This window comes from Equus asinus, chromosome 9 (assembly GCF_041296235.1).
Source record: "Equus asinus isolate D_3611 breed Donkey chromosome 9, EquAss-T2T_v2, whole genome shotgun sequence".
Lineage (NCBI taxonomy): Eukaryota > Metazoa > Chordata > Mammalia > Perissodactyla > Equidae > Equus > Equus asinus.
The window spans coordinates 21,699,858-21,717,110 of NC_091798.1; the positions used below are offsets into that span (position 1 = coordinate 21,699,858).

General features: G+C 44.0%; 1 long non-coding RNA gene across 1 annotated transcript in view; it reads right to left on the reverse strand.

The window, feature by feature from the left end:
- Positions 1–17,253, reverse strand: part of LOC106832150 (uncharacterized) — a 149,871-nt gene that overhangs the window by 117,324 nt on the left and 15,294 nt on the right. The window contains exon 3 of the long non-coding RNA XR_011505737.1: positions 1,371–8,021. This is a non-coding gene — a long non-coding RNA (uncharacterized lncRNA). The remainder of the gene's footprint in view (positions 1–1,370; positions 8,022–17,253) is intronic.

The window sequence follows — 17,253 nt, forward strand, 5'->3', positions numbered from 1 at the left end:
GGCAGCCCTCTCCACAGTCCACTCTATCTCCCAATTCTAAAGGCTTAGGAGTGGTGATGGAGCCCCACTATTACTAATAGTTCTGCACTACGCCTTGTGGTTTCCCCACACTCTGCCCACGCCTTTGTAAATAGTTTCTTTATGAAACTCTGCTTGAGTTATCCTAATTTGAGGGTGCCATCTGTTTCCTGCTGATACACCTCTCTAATTTGATCTTCTGTGCGTTGAATGTTTTTACTTGGTGATATATCTGTGTTCCTGCCTCCTGAACCACTGCTCTGCACAGTGCCAAAACCCACAACCTCTGAAGTCACATAAAACTGGGTTCATATCCCACTCCCCCTTCTCTTGCTAGAAGACCTTGGGCCAGTCACTTTCCCTCTGTAAGCCTGAGTTTCTTCATCTGCAAAATGGCAATAATAATAATAGTGGTATCCACTCCATAGAGATCCGACCCCACCAAATTCAAGATCCCATAAGGAGCAAATGAGACAATAGGGAGTGGTGGCGAGTGTGATGAATTACAGAGCTCATGAGGCATCTAAGAGGGAGGCAGCGGCTCCCCAGATCCGAGTGATGATTGTCATGAAAAAAGCCAACCCATAATTGTTAGTTCTTCTGATACTTCAAGAAGCCTTAAATCCAGATTTCTATATGAAATCTCCTCTTCACTAGAATGTCAGTACCATGAGGACACTATCTTATTCATTACTCTATCCCCAGTGACTAGAATAGTGCCCAGCACATAGAAGTAATCAAAAATATCTTTGTTGAATAATTACACAAATTTTTATTTATTAGCAATTAGCGAGGGTAAAACAAAACCGGGGCCATGAAGGGGCCAGCCTGGCAGTGTAAAGGTTAAGTTCACCCACTCTGCTTTGGCGGCCAGGGTTCGCCAGTTTGGATCCTGAACATGGACCTACACACCACTCATCAAGCCATGCAGTGGCAGCGTCCCACATAGAAGAACTAGAAGGACTTACAACTATGAGATTCAAATAGGTACTGGGGCTTTGGGGAGGGAAGAAAACAAGAAGAAGGTTGGCAACAGACGTTACCTCAAGGCCAATCACCCTCACCAAAAAAAAAAAGAAAAACCCAGGGCCAGGCAAGTGCTGCATGGCTGTGAGAGTGAACACCTCCTTAAAGTTTGCCTCCTAGGCTCCTCGCTCATCTCACTCCAGTCCCAGCCCTCAAAGAAACTCTGCTATGAATTGCTACTTCTGCTCCAGAAATAACCACAACTGAAAGGTGCTAATAAAGGACGGATCCTTTTTAAGCCCCTATTAATAAAGCCATATTTTCATGAAGTGGGGCACAGCCATCATTTTCAGAATTCCCACTGTGCAGCCCCTAATTCAGCTCACCTGCAACCAGGCACTTAATTAATGTTCTCAGGCCCGAGAGAACAGATGCAACTTGTTTTAGCCCCAACAGCTCACGGATCCTCCACTCTCTCTGCCGTACACCAGAGGACGCGAACCCAGCGAGCTGCAGATTCGTTACTGCAGATTCGTTACCCGGCTTATAAATGCCGAGGAGACAGCTCTCCAGCAAAGAATGACTCAGTGGCCACGTTGCAGATAAAATAATGTATGAAACCACTTCTATTTTAATGGCACTTTGCGGTGACACTAATACTGATGAAAAATGTTAGCGTGTATGAGATGGTGTTATGTTCAGTGAGAGATGAGGTTTAGCAGGCTGGGGCCACCTCTAGTCTAGGCCAAAGATGTGAGAAACAGCAACTCCCAGCTGATGGGCGTTAGCCCCTGTGTGAAATAGGCTGGTTGGGTCAAATAAGACTAACACTTGACCTTGGCAAGTATGTGATGGCCACTGCTGGTTGGCTGACGCGACAGTCATTACCAAATCCCTCTCTTCTAGTCAACTTCCACTCCAGAGCTTGGAAAGTGTTTTCCCAGCCTCTTCTGCAGTTGGGAGTGGTCATGTAAAACACAATCGTTCATGAGTGGAATTCTGCTGGGGGAGGAAGTTCTGGGAAGCAACTGTGCTTTCCTGATAAAAGGGACAGAAGTGGTTGATCAACACCATCTGTCTCACTCTCTTTCTGCCCTGAATTGGGATGTGATGTCTAGACCCATCGCAGCCATTTTAAAACTAAGAGGCATGGAAGAAGAAGACCTCAGTGACAGCAGTCTTGATGTCCAAGAAGAAGCTAATAGCTGCCCATATTCGGCCTGGATGAGAAAAAAAAAATGCCTATTCATGTATGGTTCTGTAAGCTGGATGTTTCCCTCAATACAAATGAGTGCATTCTGATATTTATCTTAACCTCCCTGTGCCTCTGTGGTCTCATCTGTATAACGGGAATAATAACGGTATTTACTATTGTTGTAGAGGTCGTGGCCTTAATGAAAATCTGTTCAAAGTCTTGAAATAGAGCTTGACACATAGTTAATCCTTAACACTAGCATCATTATGTATTAATGAATAAGAAGCCGCTATGCTTTTTTTTTTTTTTAACACTGCTAAAGCCATCACTAATAATGCACGAATGAGTGTAAGCAAAAGGCTAAAAGGAAATAGAGACTGAACCAGGAGTGGCAGCGGGGGGTTGGGAGGGGCAGGCTGAGGCAGCAGATTTGGAGTCAGGACACCCAGGTTATAAATGTCCAGAAATAGCGGAATGATCATGTAAACAAAGGCACATCCACTCCATGAACCACATATGCAGACATTTAAAAATGCATGCAAAAGACTGTCTAAGGGCATGAGGAAATGCTTATGATAAAATGTTAAATAAAAAACAGAACACACACACAAATTACATTTAAAAGACAATCCCAACTATATTAAAAAGAAGTGAAAATGAAAAGAAATAACCCAAAATGGTAATCTATGAGCTTATGGATAACATTTTTCTCCTTTATGATTTTCTGAATTTTCCAAATTCCCTGTAAAAAAAAATACATAATTGTTGTATACGATAAAATTTTTGATAATTTTAATTTTTTTCTCTTTTATGCTTTGCTGCATTTTCAAAATTCTTTGCAGTAAACTGATTACTTATATAATAAGAAAGATGAGTTTGTTTTTAAGACAAGAAAACACATTTGTTGCCCAGAGGCAAATGGAATCTGACCAGTCTTACTAGCATTGCAGGACCCACAGCAAAAATACATTCTGGTTTCTTAAAAGCTACCAACAACGTAATTTTAGTATATTTTAAAGTATGACGGTGCCCCAGAGGGTGGAACTGCTCATGTATAAGGGCTCACTCCTGCTTACCAAAGACGGAGCAATAAGTCAGAGTGGGCCTCAATGTACACATTTCTGTTTTCAGCTACATTGGAGAAACTGAAGCAGGAGATTTTTTTTTCTTTCATTCCAAGTTTTGTATATTCCTATGAATTTTTAAGATAAAAGTTATCTTTTTATCACACAGATTGTGGATTTTAGGCTCAACTTCACCAGTTACTAGTCATAGGACACGGGGTACAGACAAGTTGTATAAGCTTTTAAAACTCCGTTTTCCCATCCCTAAAATTATGGTTATAATGTCTACTTCTGGGGAATGCTATATTCAGCAAATATAATAACGTGTGTTAAAGTGCTTTATAAACTGTAAAGCCCAGTACAAACTTTAGTGAAAAGAACGTAGGCTCTGAATTGTCAGCATTGATTAACATCCTGGCTGTGACACTTAATTGTATGTGAAATTTAAGCAAAATATATAACCTCCCCAGCTTCAGTTTTCTCACCTAGAAAATGGAGATCTTTCTTTATATATAAGACAGCTGGAGCACTGTGAACACCTAATATAGGAAAGTTGTAATTATACTGTCTGCACTTTCCCAGGAATAATCGCAGTGAGTTCTTCACTTGGAAGAGGCGCCCCAGGAGACAGGAACAGGGCTTCCTTCACAAACATTTCCCCAAAGTGCCTGAATGCTACGAAGAGCAAAGAGGAACTGGGCAAGAAAACTGCATCCCTCCCCATAAAGCATTTTTCCAGACTGTCTGCCACCCAACACCCAAGCTCTGGACTGCCTCTCTGAAATATTATCAAAAAGACAGAAAGAGAGTCTAGATGTGAAAAAATATGAAAAAGGAATTTGAAGGTTAATTTCATGTGTTGACTGGGTCACAAAGTGCCCAGATATTTGGCCAAACATATTTCTGGGTGTGTCTATGAGGATGTTTTTAGATGACTTTAACATTTAAATCGATAGATTGAATAAAGCAGATTGCCCTCCCTAATGTGGGTGGGCCCCATCCAATCAGTTGAAGGCCTGAACAGAACAAAAAGGCTGACTGCTGAGGGGAAGAGGGAACTCCTCCAGCCTGAACATTGAGCAGGGACATCAGTTTTTCCCTGTTTTCAGACTCAAACTGAAACGTGAGCTCTTTCTGGGTCTTGAGCCTGCCGGCCTTCGGACTGGAACTACATTCAGTCCTGCTGGTCCTCAGGCCTTCAGACGCAGACTAGAACTACACCACCGGCTCTCCTGGGTCTCCAGCTAGACGACTCGCCCTGCAGATCTTGGGACTTGCCGGGTGGGACTCCATAGCCACATGAGCCAATTCCCTATAATAAATCTCTCTCTATATGTAATTCTATGGGTTCCATTTCTCTGGAGAACCCTAACACAGGAATCTTCACCTTAACGAACAAAGGTTTGACTGGAGGGAGGACTTAGGAAACCACCGTGTCCCTAAATCCCAGAATCCCAGCAGCCTCGTGACACGAATCAGCAGCGACTATTGAGTGCTGTGTCCAGCTTCCCACCATGTCCCGTCAATGTGAGCCGCTAAATCATGTCCTTCCCCGTTATCTGAGGATGGGAAATCAATACTTCCATCATTATTATTATTACTCCCAAGGCACCTCTCCAGGAGCATCTCACCTGTTCTCTCCCAAGCACAGAGCCGGAAAGATGATGAATCTGCTTTTGAGACCCCATTGATCATAGCAGAAAGGGAAAGGATGAGACGGAAAGAAGAAATATAAGGGGAGTACCAGAAAAAAAATAAAAAGAAAGTGTGAAAAAGCCTAAAGCTGCTGCTCAGTGTTGTCCCTGAACTTCCTTAATGGGATTCCTTAGGGGTGATGGTTAAAATGGCAGGCCCCTGGAGATGCTAAGTCTGTAGGTCAGGGGCATAACCTAGGAATCTACCTTAATTAACAACCTCTTCAAGTGACTTTTTTCCTCTTCAGGTGATTTTATGCACCTAAAGTTTGTACCTTAAAAACTTAGAGATCTACTAGTCACTGGTCGAAATAGTCACTGGTAAGGATCTTGATGTTTGTGGTCCTGCCGTTCATCTCTCAGAGATGAGTTTTGCCGAACACCTGCACACGCACCTGTAGGAGTGGGCCAGCATCTTGCATGTCAATATCAGCCGCATTCCAGTTTGGTGGAGTGGGGATGTCCCTTGATTGACACCAGCAGTTCTAAAACCTCAGTGTGCATTAGTCAAGCCGAAGGAATTGTTAAAACAGAAATTGCTGGGCCCCGCTCCCAGCATTTCTTATTCAGTAGGTCTTGGGTGGAGCTTGATAATTTACATATCTAACAAGTTCCCAGGTGACTGATGTTGCTCATCCTGGAAACACACTTTGAGAATTACTGGGTTACACATTGGATGGATTCTTGAAAAGTAGCATGTACACTGACAGTTCTTTTTCTTCTTGTTTGGGCAGAAAAGCATAAATAAGGGAGAGAAAAAAATCACCTGCTCCCTTACCACCCACTAGCCACTGGGCTTCAACAGACACACACACACACACACACACACACATTTCTCTTCTTGAAAAAATATCACACTGTATATTGCCCTCTGCCCTACCCCTTCCCTGAACACATCAGGAACTCCAGTCTTCCACGACACACCTCTACAACACAACCTCTAACAAACGCACAACACTAGCACTGTCTACATTCATCACAATTGTCTGTGCAATTTCCTTCAATAATTTTATTGTTTTAATTAAACATGCTCAGTGTAAGAATCAAACAATAGAGAAAAATACAAAGAAAAGAAAATGCATCTCAATTCCCACCCCCCCAAGAGATAATCCTTGTTAATAAATTGATGTACATCTTGCAATGCACATATTCCTATACACATTTATAATTTTACACAAATGGAATCATATCATCTAAGCTATTTTTTAATCTGCTTCTGCCACTTATATACATTTTGTAAAGCAAATACAACTTCAAAAGTCTTCGGGAAATGTATTACCTAGTTGAATCTTAACCTAAATCCTCTTAGGAAATGAAGCATTCTTCTATATAGTGAATTTCTGCCTCCTCCTCACAGATCCACAGGTTACCTTCTTAAGGGTGTGTGTGCTTGTGTGTGTGTGTGAATTCCACATTCATTTATCAGGTTTGCTTCAGGAAGAGTTCACCTGTAAGAAGGATGAGCCTTTTGCCGTAAATCAGAGTTCTGGGTCTCAGTGTTCACAGCACAGATGGTCTGAAACCCAGAGTATTTGGAGATTCCAGTGTAAATTCTGGATTTTCTCCAGTCGTCTAGGACTGAAGACACTGATCTCTGGTCCCAGTTGAGTTTCACCAACACTCTGGCTCTAGAATGAGCACTGGCTAAGGGTCTAGTAAGCAAAGGGTGGAAGTAGGGGGTGGATGTGGCGGCGGGGGTCCTTGATCTGATCAGGGCAGCCCAGACAGCACATCCATGCCACTGGCTTTCGTGAGAACCAAGCACCCCTCTGCTTCTGCAGAACGTAGTTATACTTTTTTATATGACATCCTTTGGTTAATTCATCCCCATTTTCCAGATGAGGCTGGGTGTGAGATTCACCACGATCATGCACAGAACGCCCTGAGCACAGTGCCTGGCACATAGTAGGCGCTCGATAAACGCAAGTGTCACTGCAAAGACAGAGTGAGAATGTGGCTGCTGTAGGGTTTCCCACCTGTGCCCGCCTCTCCTTTCCGAGTCAGACCACACTCTCATTCTGTAGACTACAGTGAGATAGACATTTCAAGAGACAGTGATGGATCAAAGATGAGTTCCCTAGAGACAAAGCACACTCCTTATTGCCCATCAAATCTAAAGCCTAATAAAGCCCACATAGTACTTACAAGGTCCCCAGCCCTCTGCCTAAAGGTGGAAATCGTCACCATCACAGTGAGCCTGGGCCTCAGGGCAGACCAAGCTGACTTAACGATGAGGAGGACAACAGAAAGACTTGACCACAGCACCCAGCTGACCATACCAGCAAATGGAGGGGCCTTCAGATCCTCTGTATCCCTTTTCCCTAGGAGAAACTGGGGATCCTCGTAAAGTTTAATTACAACTTCTTTTTGCCTTGTGGGGAATACAAAGACACAGTGTAGCCCTAATGTGTTTATAGATGGCAAGGAAGTAGAGATTCAAATAAACGCAGGGGGACCATAAGAGGGATGTACTCAACGCTTCTCCTCTTAAAAAGGGACCAGTAACCTCGACAGTCCATGCTAAAGAACACTTGTCACATTCTATTAGTTCCATCTGATCACATGAAGAGGGAATAAAAATCACAGCATGGCAGTGCCGGTGTCTCAAGCTTCATTAAAATGATTTTTCCCAAGAGTGTCCTATAACAGCATGTAAAGCACTTTAGTACAGTACCTGGATCGCTGGAAGTAATCAATAAACGTAAACTAGCAGTGGCAGCAGCGGTAGCAAGAATGACATGCTGAGAGCACTCATTTAGCTGGTTGGAACCCTGCTCAGCATAGAATTCAAGTCTTCTGGCAATTAAACGAGTGTTTAACTTCCCATGAAACCACCCGCCCTATTCCTTCTGAGACTCGGCCCTTCTGTCTCCGGTGTTCCAAGTTCTTCAGGCGACCTTGGGTCCGCTCTCTCCAATGTCCCTGAGTCCACGATGACAGAGATATCCCAGCTGAAGAACTGAATTTCACAGGTCTGACGCTGACACAACCCATGGAATTCAGTTCTCAAAGCTGAGGATACACACAGGCTTTCCAGCGCTGGCGCAAAGCCCTGCTCCTCGCAGTCCAGGCCCCATCCCAGCCCTGTAAGATACAAGAGAGAAAAGCCAGGTGAACCCACAGAATGCTTCCCAGTACCACGTCTAGTCCTGGTGCTCGTCAGTCCTAAGCATTGGGAGGCACGTGCTTCGTAGACGTGTGTGTCAGTAAACAGCATTAAACGTTATAGTTGGTCTTTCCCACCTCATGGCCCTTACACACACTATCCTGGAAAACTCTTCTTTCCTTAACACCAACTCATTCTTAGGTTCTAACCTTCAGCATCACTTCCTCGAGACGCCATCTACGGCAGAGACGGCTAATTGTTCACCCAACATCCCATCTTCCCTCCTTCTATAGTACTAGAACCCCCAAATTTAATCTGGGCACAGGGACACCTGGTACCTGACTTCACTTCCGAGCCTCACGTAACTAAGTTCTGGATGTGAGCAGAAGCAATGAGCCTTCCACTGCCCTCTTCCCCTCTTCTCCCTGCTTGGACTGGACACATGGTGGAGAGCCACTGTGGACCATGCAGACAAGGGAAGCCCCCCAGGGAAAAACAGAGCAATAGGCTAGAAGATCCCTCAAACCGTGGGCTTCCATATGAGCCCCAGACTGCTTACGCCTGCACTAGTGTGTCAGCGAGAAGTGAACATCCACCTCGTGTGAGCCGCTGTTCTGTGGGGATCTCTGTTAGAGCACCTGAAGTTTTAGCTTTACTAATCCCTCTTCCCGATTGCCCACTAGCCTCCTCTATTCTCTTTCTTAACATCCGGCTCTTTCCCTTCATAGCACTTACCATAATTGGTAACTATAAATCTGATCATATAATCATTTGATTAGTATTTATCTCCCCAACGAGATCATGTTTTCCACAAGGGCAGAGACCAAGCTAGGATTTTCTTTTTTAATATATATAATAGCTTTATTGAGATATAATTCACGTATTATACTACTCACCTATTTAAAGTGTACAACTCATTGGTTTTTAGTATTTTCACAGAGTTGTACAACCATCAACATAATCAATTTTAGAACATTTTCATCATCCCCAAAATAAACCCAATACCTATTAGCAGTCACTCCTCATGTCCCCCCAGCCCTAGGCAATCACTCATCTACTTTCTGTCTCTATATATTTGCCTATTCTGGACATTTTATATGAACAAAATCATACAATATGTGGCCTTTTGTGACTGGCTTCTTTCACTTAGCAGAATGTTCTTAAAGTTTACCCATGTTTTAGCATATATCAGTACTTCATTCCCTTTTATGGAAGAAGAATATTCCACTGTATGGATATACCACATTTTGTTTATCCACTCAGCAGTTGATGGGCATTTGGACGGTTTTGCCTATTATAAATACATAATGCTTCTGTGAGCGCTCATGTACAAGCTTTCGCGTAGACATGTTTTCATTTCCCTTAGGTATATACCTAGGAGTAGAATGCTTGGGTCATATGATGACTCTGTGCTTGACCTTTTCAGGTCTCCACATTCTCACCAACATTTGTTATCTTTCTTTTGATTATAGCCATCCTACCGGGTGTGAAGTGGCATCTCGTTCTGGTTTTGATTTGCATCTCTCTGATGGTCAATGATGTGGAGCATCTTTTCATGTACTTATGGGCCATGTGTATGTCTTCTTTGGAGAGATGTCTGTTCAGCTCCTTTGCCAATTTTGTAATTGGGTTGTTTGTCTTTTTTATTTATTCACTTGTAAAAGTTCTTTATATGTTCCAGATACAAGTCCCATACACATGATTTACAAATATTTAATCCCATTCTGTGGATTGTCTTTTAACTTTCTTGATGGGTGTGTGTGTGTGTGTGTGTTTTCCATAACATTATTTACAGCTTCCAGCATAACGTCCGGTTCATGGTAGATACTCCAGTGATGGATGGGAGGAAAGAAGGAAGAAAGGAAAGAACTTTGAGAGACCATATGGTTTAATTTCCTTATTTTATCGATGGGGAAACTGAAGGCCTAAAGACATTAAGATGCTGGCATGATGAGATAATAAAAACAAGGAGCTAGAAGTTAGAACTGGGTTCTAGCTCCAGCTTGTCTCCTATCAGGTACGAGAACTAGGCAGGTCACATAACCTCTCTGCACATAAGAGACCTCCTCCTTCCAATCAGGTACTGGAAGGAGCAAAGTAAACTAATGCATGAGAAAACATTGTTTGACCGTGAGTTATAACTGAGGCCCACGGCCAAATGGCTAAATCAGCCAAGTCAGAAAAAGGTGGCAAGTGGCCCAATTTCTGGTCCAGGGTGCATGCTGGAGCATCATAATTCATTTTTCAGATTGTTGCTGATTTCCATCAATTGAGATACTTTCTGGTTCAATGCAAGGAAGGCAGCACTAAATTAGTCCCAAATCTCAAGAATTCTCAGTCTTTCTACCCACTGAGAGTCCTAAACAAGAAGCGATGCTTCCACTGAGCGTAGCCCTGAGCAGTGATTGTGTCTTATTCTCTACTGAATCCTTAGCACCTAACACTGTGCCTGGCACATGGTGGATGCACCAAAGTATTGTTTAATTAGTGAATGAATAAATGAATGAATGAACAAACAAATGAACGCCAACCATAATATGAACCTGAATCCCACAATCTTAAAGCAGCAGATGGGAATGAATTTACCAGGTAGAAGGATTCTGAGGTCGCACCCGGGCCTATCTAGAGGCAGCAAAACACAACGAATAGAGAACACGCTCTGCCACAGGCCAGCTGAGTAGTCCTGGGCAAGTTACTGCCCTCTCTGAGACTCAGTTTTCTCAGCTGTACTATAAAGATAATAATAGATCTATCTCACTGAGTTGTTATGGGGAATAAGCAAGATGATACTTGCAGAACACAGTGCCTGGCATGCAGTAAACACTCAAGAAATGTTAGTTTTATATAAGAATCAGGAATAAATGATGTGACAGATTAACAAAGTCTGCCACAAGTGCAGAGAGGGAAAGAGGCAGTCACATATTTTCATCTCTGCTTAAACTTACATCTGTTTATATCTTTCACTCTGCTACACCCATGCCTTTCACTCCTGTTCCATGCCAGGCTTCATGCTCCGTTCATCCATGGCCCTAAGCCAAAGCTTCAGGCATTTTTATTCTGGTTGGATCCACACAATTGGTGATTACTACACAAACGTTTCGTATTTCTCATGCAGCAGCATCAATTCCACTTACTCAAAATGATCCACTAGGCACTCGCTTCCCTCGGCTGGCTCGGAATGGCTTCTCCATCACCCTCAACTCAACATGGCTTTTTATACTTAGAATACAAGGTAATGGACAATGTAAATACCCACATTTGAATGTCTCCACAGTTTCATCTCTCCAGTGAGTCTCGTCTCCCGCTTTTACAGCAAGTAAAGCCAAGACACAAAGGGGAAAAAGTGATACCCTCACCCTGAAGTGCTCTAACTGAGACGACCCTGAGAAAAGAGAGCCAGCAACACAGATATCTAACGGGAAGGGTGGAGCCACACCACTGAATAACCACCAAGTGCCAACTGCTTGCCAGACCCAAACAAGGCACTTCACATGCAAATTTCACTTCACTCTCACAAAGCCATAGGAAGCAGATACTGTTGCCATCTTCGCTTGCCAAAAAAAAAAAAAAAAAACAAATTAAGAAGGAGGAGGACGGAGAGGAGGAGAGGGAGAAGAGAAAGGAAGGGAAGGAGGAGGAGCAGAAGCTAAGCAGTTATACTCATACTTTCAACCATTCTGACCCTCTGCCCGCCTCTTGGAGAAGTAAAAGAAAAAAATCTTCCCTAAAGGAGTTTAAAGACTAGGTAAGGTAGCAAGGTAAACAGATGAAAAATCAGTAAGCGTAGAAGGCACATATAATACATACCAAGCCTGGCGTCAACAAGGGGCCAGCAGCTGGTGGAAGGAAGACCTCACTCTAGCACTGGTTCCTGGGAAGACATGCTCCTCCCATGCTGAACGTCGTCTCCATAAATGGAACCCAGTGGCCCAGGCTAACTGAAACCTTGGTAGATCAGACTCCTCGTTCTTTCACACCCTCCATTCAATCCTCCTGCAAGTCCCACAAGCTCTACCTTGACAGTCCACGGGAACCTAAGCTCTCACCTTCCCCCAAGCCACCATCACTTCCCACCCAGACCCCGGCAGCAGCCTCCGCCTCGCTGGTGCCTTGATTCCACTCCTGCCTCTACAGTCCCCCCTCCAAACAGCAGCCCGAGCGCTCTGGCCAAAAGGTTAATCAGATCCCGTCACTTCCCTCAACAAGCTCTCCAACAGCTTCCACCACACTCAGAGCAAACTCCAAACCCCTTAGCATGGCCTACCAGGCCCACGTGATCTGGCCCAGGTCCCGTCTCCAGGCTCATTTCCTCCCATCCTTCCCTCACTCATCCACTCCTGCCCAAGTGGCCTCCTTGCTGTTCCAATTCCACCACGCCATTGCATCTTCCTGGAATGCTCTTCCTCCAAATATTGGCACTGTTTGCCCCTCAGTTCTTCCAGACCCTTCTCAAGAGTCACTCCTCAGAGTCACCTGACCTCCACCTAAAATAACGCGGTCGCCCATGCTCACCCCCAGGCACTCTCTCCCCTTGCCTCACTTTTCTTCTTGACAGAATTTCTCCTTCTCTGAGAATGATGGTTACTTATTTGTTTATTGCCTCTCTGCCTCACGAGAATGAAAGCCCCACGGGGGAGGGCAGTTTGACCCCAATAATGTGTGGCACAGAGCAGGTCAGTTCTCAACATTTTTTCATTATCATCACCTGAAAGAGCCTTTTTAGGCATATTTTCCTAATCGCACCCACTATGAAATTTAATACCTTAGATGTACTGTATATCTGTTTATGTAATATATGTATATCTGTGCTTTATACATAAAATAAGTAAGATTTTTTTACCCCACAAGAGCCAATTTTTGTGCCCTTGGGGTGATATTTCCCCCATTGGGAATGCATGAATTAGGAGCTCGATAAATATCTGTTGAACGATTAGATCTCCTGAGGTGAGCAGCAAGCAGAGAGACAGACATCACTCAAGGTATTAAGTTCAGCTGGGGAAATTCCAAGAACCCTCCCCACCCTAACCCTCCCATCTGTAGCATGAGCACATCCTGTCAAGCTGTGTCTGATGACTATCCGGTATTTTTCTAATTCAGGTTTTCAGCTTTTTTTTTTAACCGTAATCTTCTTTTGCATCCCAACTCTTACTGCTATTTTGGATGTTTAAATCCACGTTTCCTTCACCCTCATCCCCAGTCACGCTTTAAAACTCAGATAAGCACCCCCCCCACTCCCACCCCATTCGTGCACAACTCCTTGTTCATCCGCAAAACCTTCACTGAGTTTCTACGTGAGCCAGACTAGAGATGAAAAGAGGACTATGGTCCAATCCCTGCCCTCTCAAGCTTATGGGCATGTGAGGATGGACAAACAGCACATTTAGAACAACATACCAAGTGCCCCAGGAGGAGGAGATAAAAGTGCTTTGAAAGGACAACTGCATGGGCCCAGTGGAATCTCTCCTTCAACATGCATCCATTTATTCATTCATTCATTCATTCATCATTCATTTACAGGGCACCTGCTATGTGTCAGGCCCTGGGACAGATACAGCAGGGAACAAGGCCAACATGACCCTTGCCCTCATCCTCATGGAGATAACAGGAGAGACAGAGATCTCATCGACAGTCACACAAAACAAATGAGCTCAACTGTGAGAAGTGCTATCAGTGGAAAAGCACATGATCCTATGAAGCACCTGATGGTGAAGAAGAAGTGACAGTGAAGGAGAAATCCTGAAGGAGAAATACGCTGCGGTGTGGTGAGGGGCAGGTAAAAGCCAATACAGGCAGAGGGAACAGAATGTGCAAACACTCCGAGATGGGATGTGACTGGGCACACAAGGGCAGACTGACAGACCCCTCTGCTGGGGCCAATAATGAGACCAGGGATGGCACAGAAGTAAGGGAGGCCCAGGCAGCCCAGGGCCAGCTTCCATCAGCCTTACTTAGGAATCTGGAGTTGACCCTAACAGAAATCAGAGGAAGCAGGAAAGCCATGTGATTCCGATTGCATTTTTTAAATATTCTGGCTGGGTGTGGTGAACAGTTGGGAGGAGGGCAAGAGATGTCCCAAGTACCCATCATCTGATCACGCAATTTAACACTTGATCCTGCGGGGTCTTTAATCCATCAGTGCAAGTCTGACAAGACGGACATTCTCAACCTCATTCCCCGTAGCAGGAGTGCACTGTACGTGCTAGACGATTAGAAAATATTTCTTGAGTAATTATTTTGCGATAAATTCTAAGCTTTTCTTATAATTAAAAACTTCTTCCCTCTGCCCTCCGAAAGATCCTCTCTTGTCTCTAATCACTCTCCCACCCTCCGCTCGACTGACGTGTTCTGGTTCTGAAGACCAGCGTAACTTTCAGATAACCTCCTCACAAGCTCTCTGAAGAGTCGCTGCATTGCCTGGACAGGGGACATCAGAGGCCACGAGGATCTGAATGGTGGGTCATTTCAGCAGCCATCGTGGTCCACTCCCTGCCCCCAATCCCCACCTGTACCAGGTCATCCAGACCCTCCAACCTCCAGTTCCTCAGAGTCTGCATCTCCAGTGAGGCAATAATTCCTTCCCGTGCTTCTGAAGGAGCCAGGTCAAAATGGACCTAAACTGCACAGCCAGAACCATTTCTCAGCCAAAACGGAGAGCCAGACAGAACAACTCAGAAAAGTCACTGCCTCCTATTTACCAAGACGAACTGTGCACTATGAGCCATTTTGTCAACTTCATGAGATTTGCAGTCAGAAAACATGGAAACAAAAGAACAATACGAAAGCCTTTTAACCACTGAGCATTCACATTTATCAACAGGGCTGTTCTATCCATTATTAGCATTTCCTCAGTGCAGAGCCCAGGAAAATGGAAGTTGTATTAAATCAATAAAAAGCTGAATTCTTTTTTAAGGCAGAATTCTATTGTGTAACTCTGTTGGGTAAAAGTATAATTTGTCCTATGAAAAGAAATCCCACACCAGATTTGGTCTTGGTGGTTTACATTAGAGAAGCTATTTGTTTCTATTTTCAAGAATTCATCCCCCTCTGTTGTATGTATTTTTCCCACCATGTGAGGGAAAAAACAAAAACTAACCCAAAAGTTGTTATAAATACGATTTTGCCAAAAAAAATTACTGTGGCACTTTGCTCTTGCTATCTAGAGTCAGAACAAAGGATTGAGTTTCCAGTATGTGAGGCTTTCAGGAGAGCTGCTAATCCAGTGTAATTCTGCAAATCTAAAGTCCTTTCGAACTAAATAATTCCTGGTCTTCCAGTTCACTCCCAGAAGGTGTAGAGGAGATGCATTCAAATTACTTTATGCGCTCACTATAAAAAAAATAGTCCCTTACATAGCACTTTACTTTTAAAAAGTTTCTAAATCGTCTGCATAACTATCTCATTTGGATCTGTGCACACAGCCTTAAGAGGAAAGCTGGAGCAGGGATGGCAATATTAAAGAAACAGGGTTGATAAATCTTGGCACCAAGAAACTGCAGCGTTATCCTGGTGTTGAACCTCGCCAGCCCTTTGTGTAAAACAAAATCCCCTTATAACCATGAAGCGAGTTCTTGGTACGAGAAAAGAGATTTAACGAAACACAACTCACAAGTGATTGCAGCGCATGCAGCGGGTGCTGGCACCACTAGGCTCGGGGGCCAGGTTGGCTGGGAAGCAGACAAAGCCTAATATAAAATATGTTTAATGTCGGCAGAAACCGTCTGAAGGCTGGATTCACTCAACAGAAGTGGGCTATACTTTTCTCTCTGGTCTTCCAGCCTATCCACTTCAAACTTGGTGATTGTTTCCTATTTGGAGGGAAAAAATCCTAAGTTCCACACCTGTTTCCAAGGCCTTGTCCCTTCCTCTGTGTACAGGTTCTGCCTGTGTATAGGATCCAGGCCCTGTGGTTACTAAGGTACCAGTCTCTGGGGACTTCTCTGACTCCCCCCACTTCCACAGCCATCAATGCTTACCTATTGAACCACTCTAACTTCCAGGGTACCAACCCTATGGAGGCACAAAATGTCGTATTTGACCTGAATGGATCCCCTCTCCTAGCCCAATGCCCATATATTATAGTATTATCACAACAGCTAAGATGTAGTAACTACTCATTACACGTCAAGCACCGAGCTAAATGAATTTTCTCACTTAAAATTCACAACAAAGCTATGAGGTAGGTACCATCATCAACATCATTTTATAGATGAGAAAAGGCTAAGTGACTTGCCCAAGGCCACACAGCCAGCAAGTTAAGGAACTGGGATTGCAACCCAACCATTCCAGCTCCACAACTCAGGCTCCCCACCTGCGCTGCTAAGTGAACTAACCGAGCCTCACCAAGGCCGTCTAACCAACGAGCCCGCCTGGCCGGCAGCCCCTCTGGCTCAGGCCAGAGCACTCCTCTCTCCTCCTCAAACCAAGCCTTGGTTTCACTGGAGGAAGGGAGCCCCTTGGACAAAAGTAGAGATGCCCACACCCCCTGTGTCAACCAATCTTCTTACACACTAAAAATAGGGGCTCTCAGATAACCTTAATAGCAAACGTCATGGTTTTACAAAAGCTGCTGCTACAAAGGAAAAAAAATTCTGGGTGACTAAGTAACATGAATTGCTGGAAGTCAAGCCTTCCATCCACCCATCCTCCTTGGAATTGCAAGATGATGGGGTGTTTCAACGGTAATGAACGCAGCACTCCCAGAGCCATCAAGTGAATGAATCAAGTAAATCCTCAGTCTTCTCCTTATCCCAGATTTCTATCTTCCCACTGTCATTACCATCTTGCTTAGAAAATCATTTCTGGGCCTTTCTGCTGCTCCACAGAGCTGGATTGTCATTTAAAGGCCTGTTAACTAACTGGAATTGCTCTTTTGTAGCTGCAAATAAAATTCGCATGCAGCTTGGATGAGTTTATCATGGGAACTGATTAATTAGCAGTTATGGGGCCCTGAAAATAGAGCTCCATTTCATTAACATAGACATATAATTTTTTGGTGAATATTGTTATGATTTAAATACACTTGCTCCATGGTGGGGACGATATGGAGGTAGTGGAAAAATGAAAAATCTGTGTGTTTACTAGGAGTGAGATCAAATATAAAGGATCTTTTAGATAACAGTGACAGCTAACATTGAGCTAGGGTCTGCCCTACCAGGGTCTATTCTGATGCTCTTCAGGACCATCCTAGGAGACAGGCACCATCATTATTTG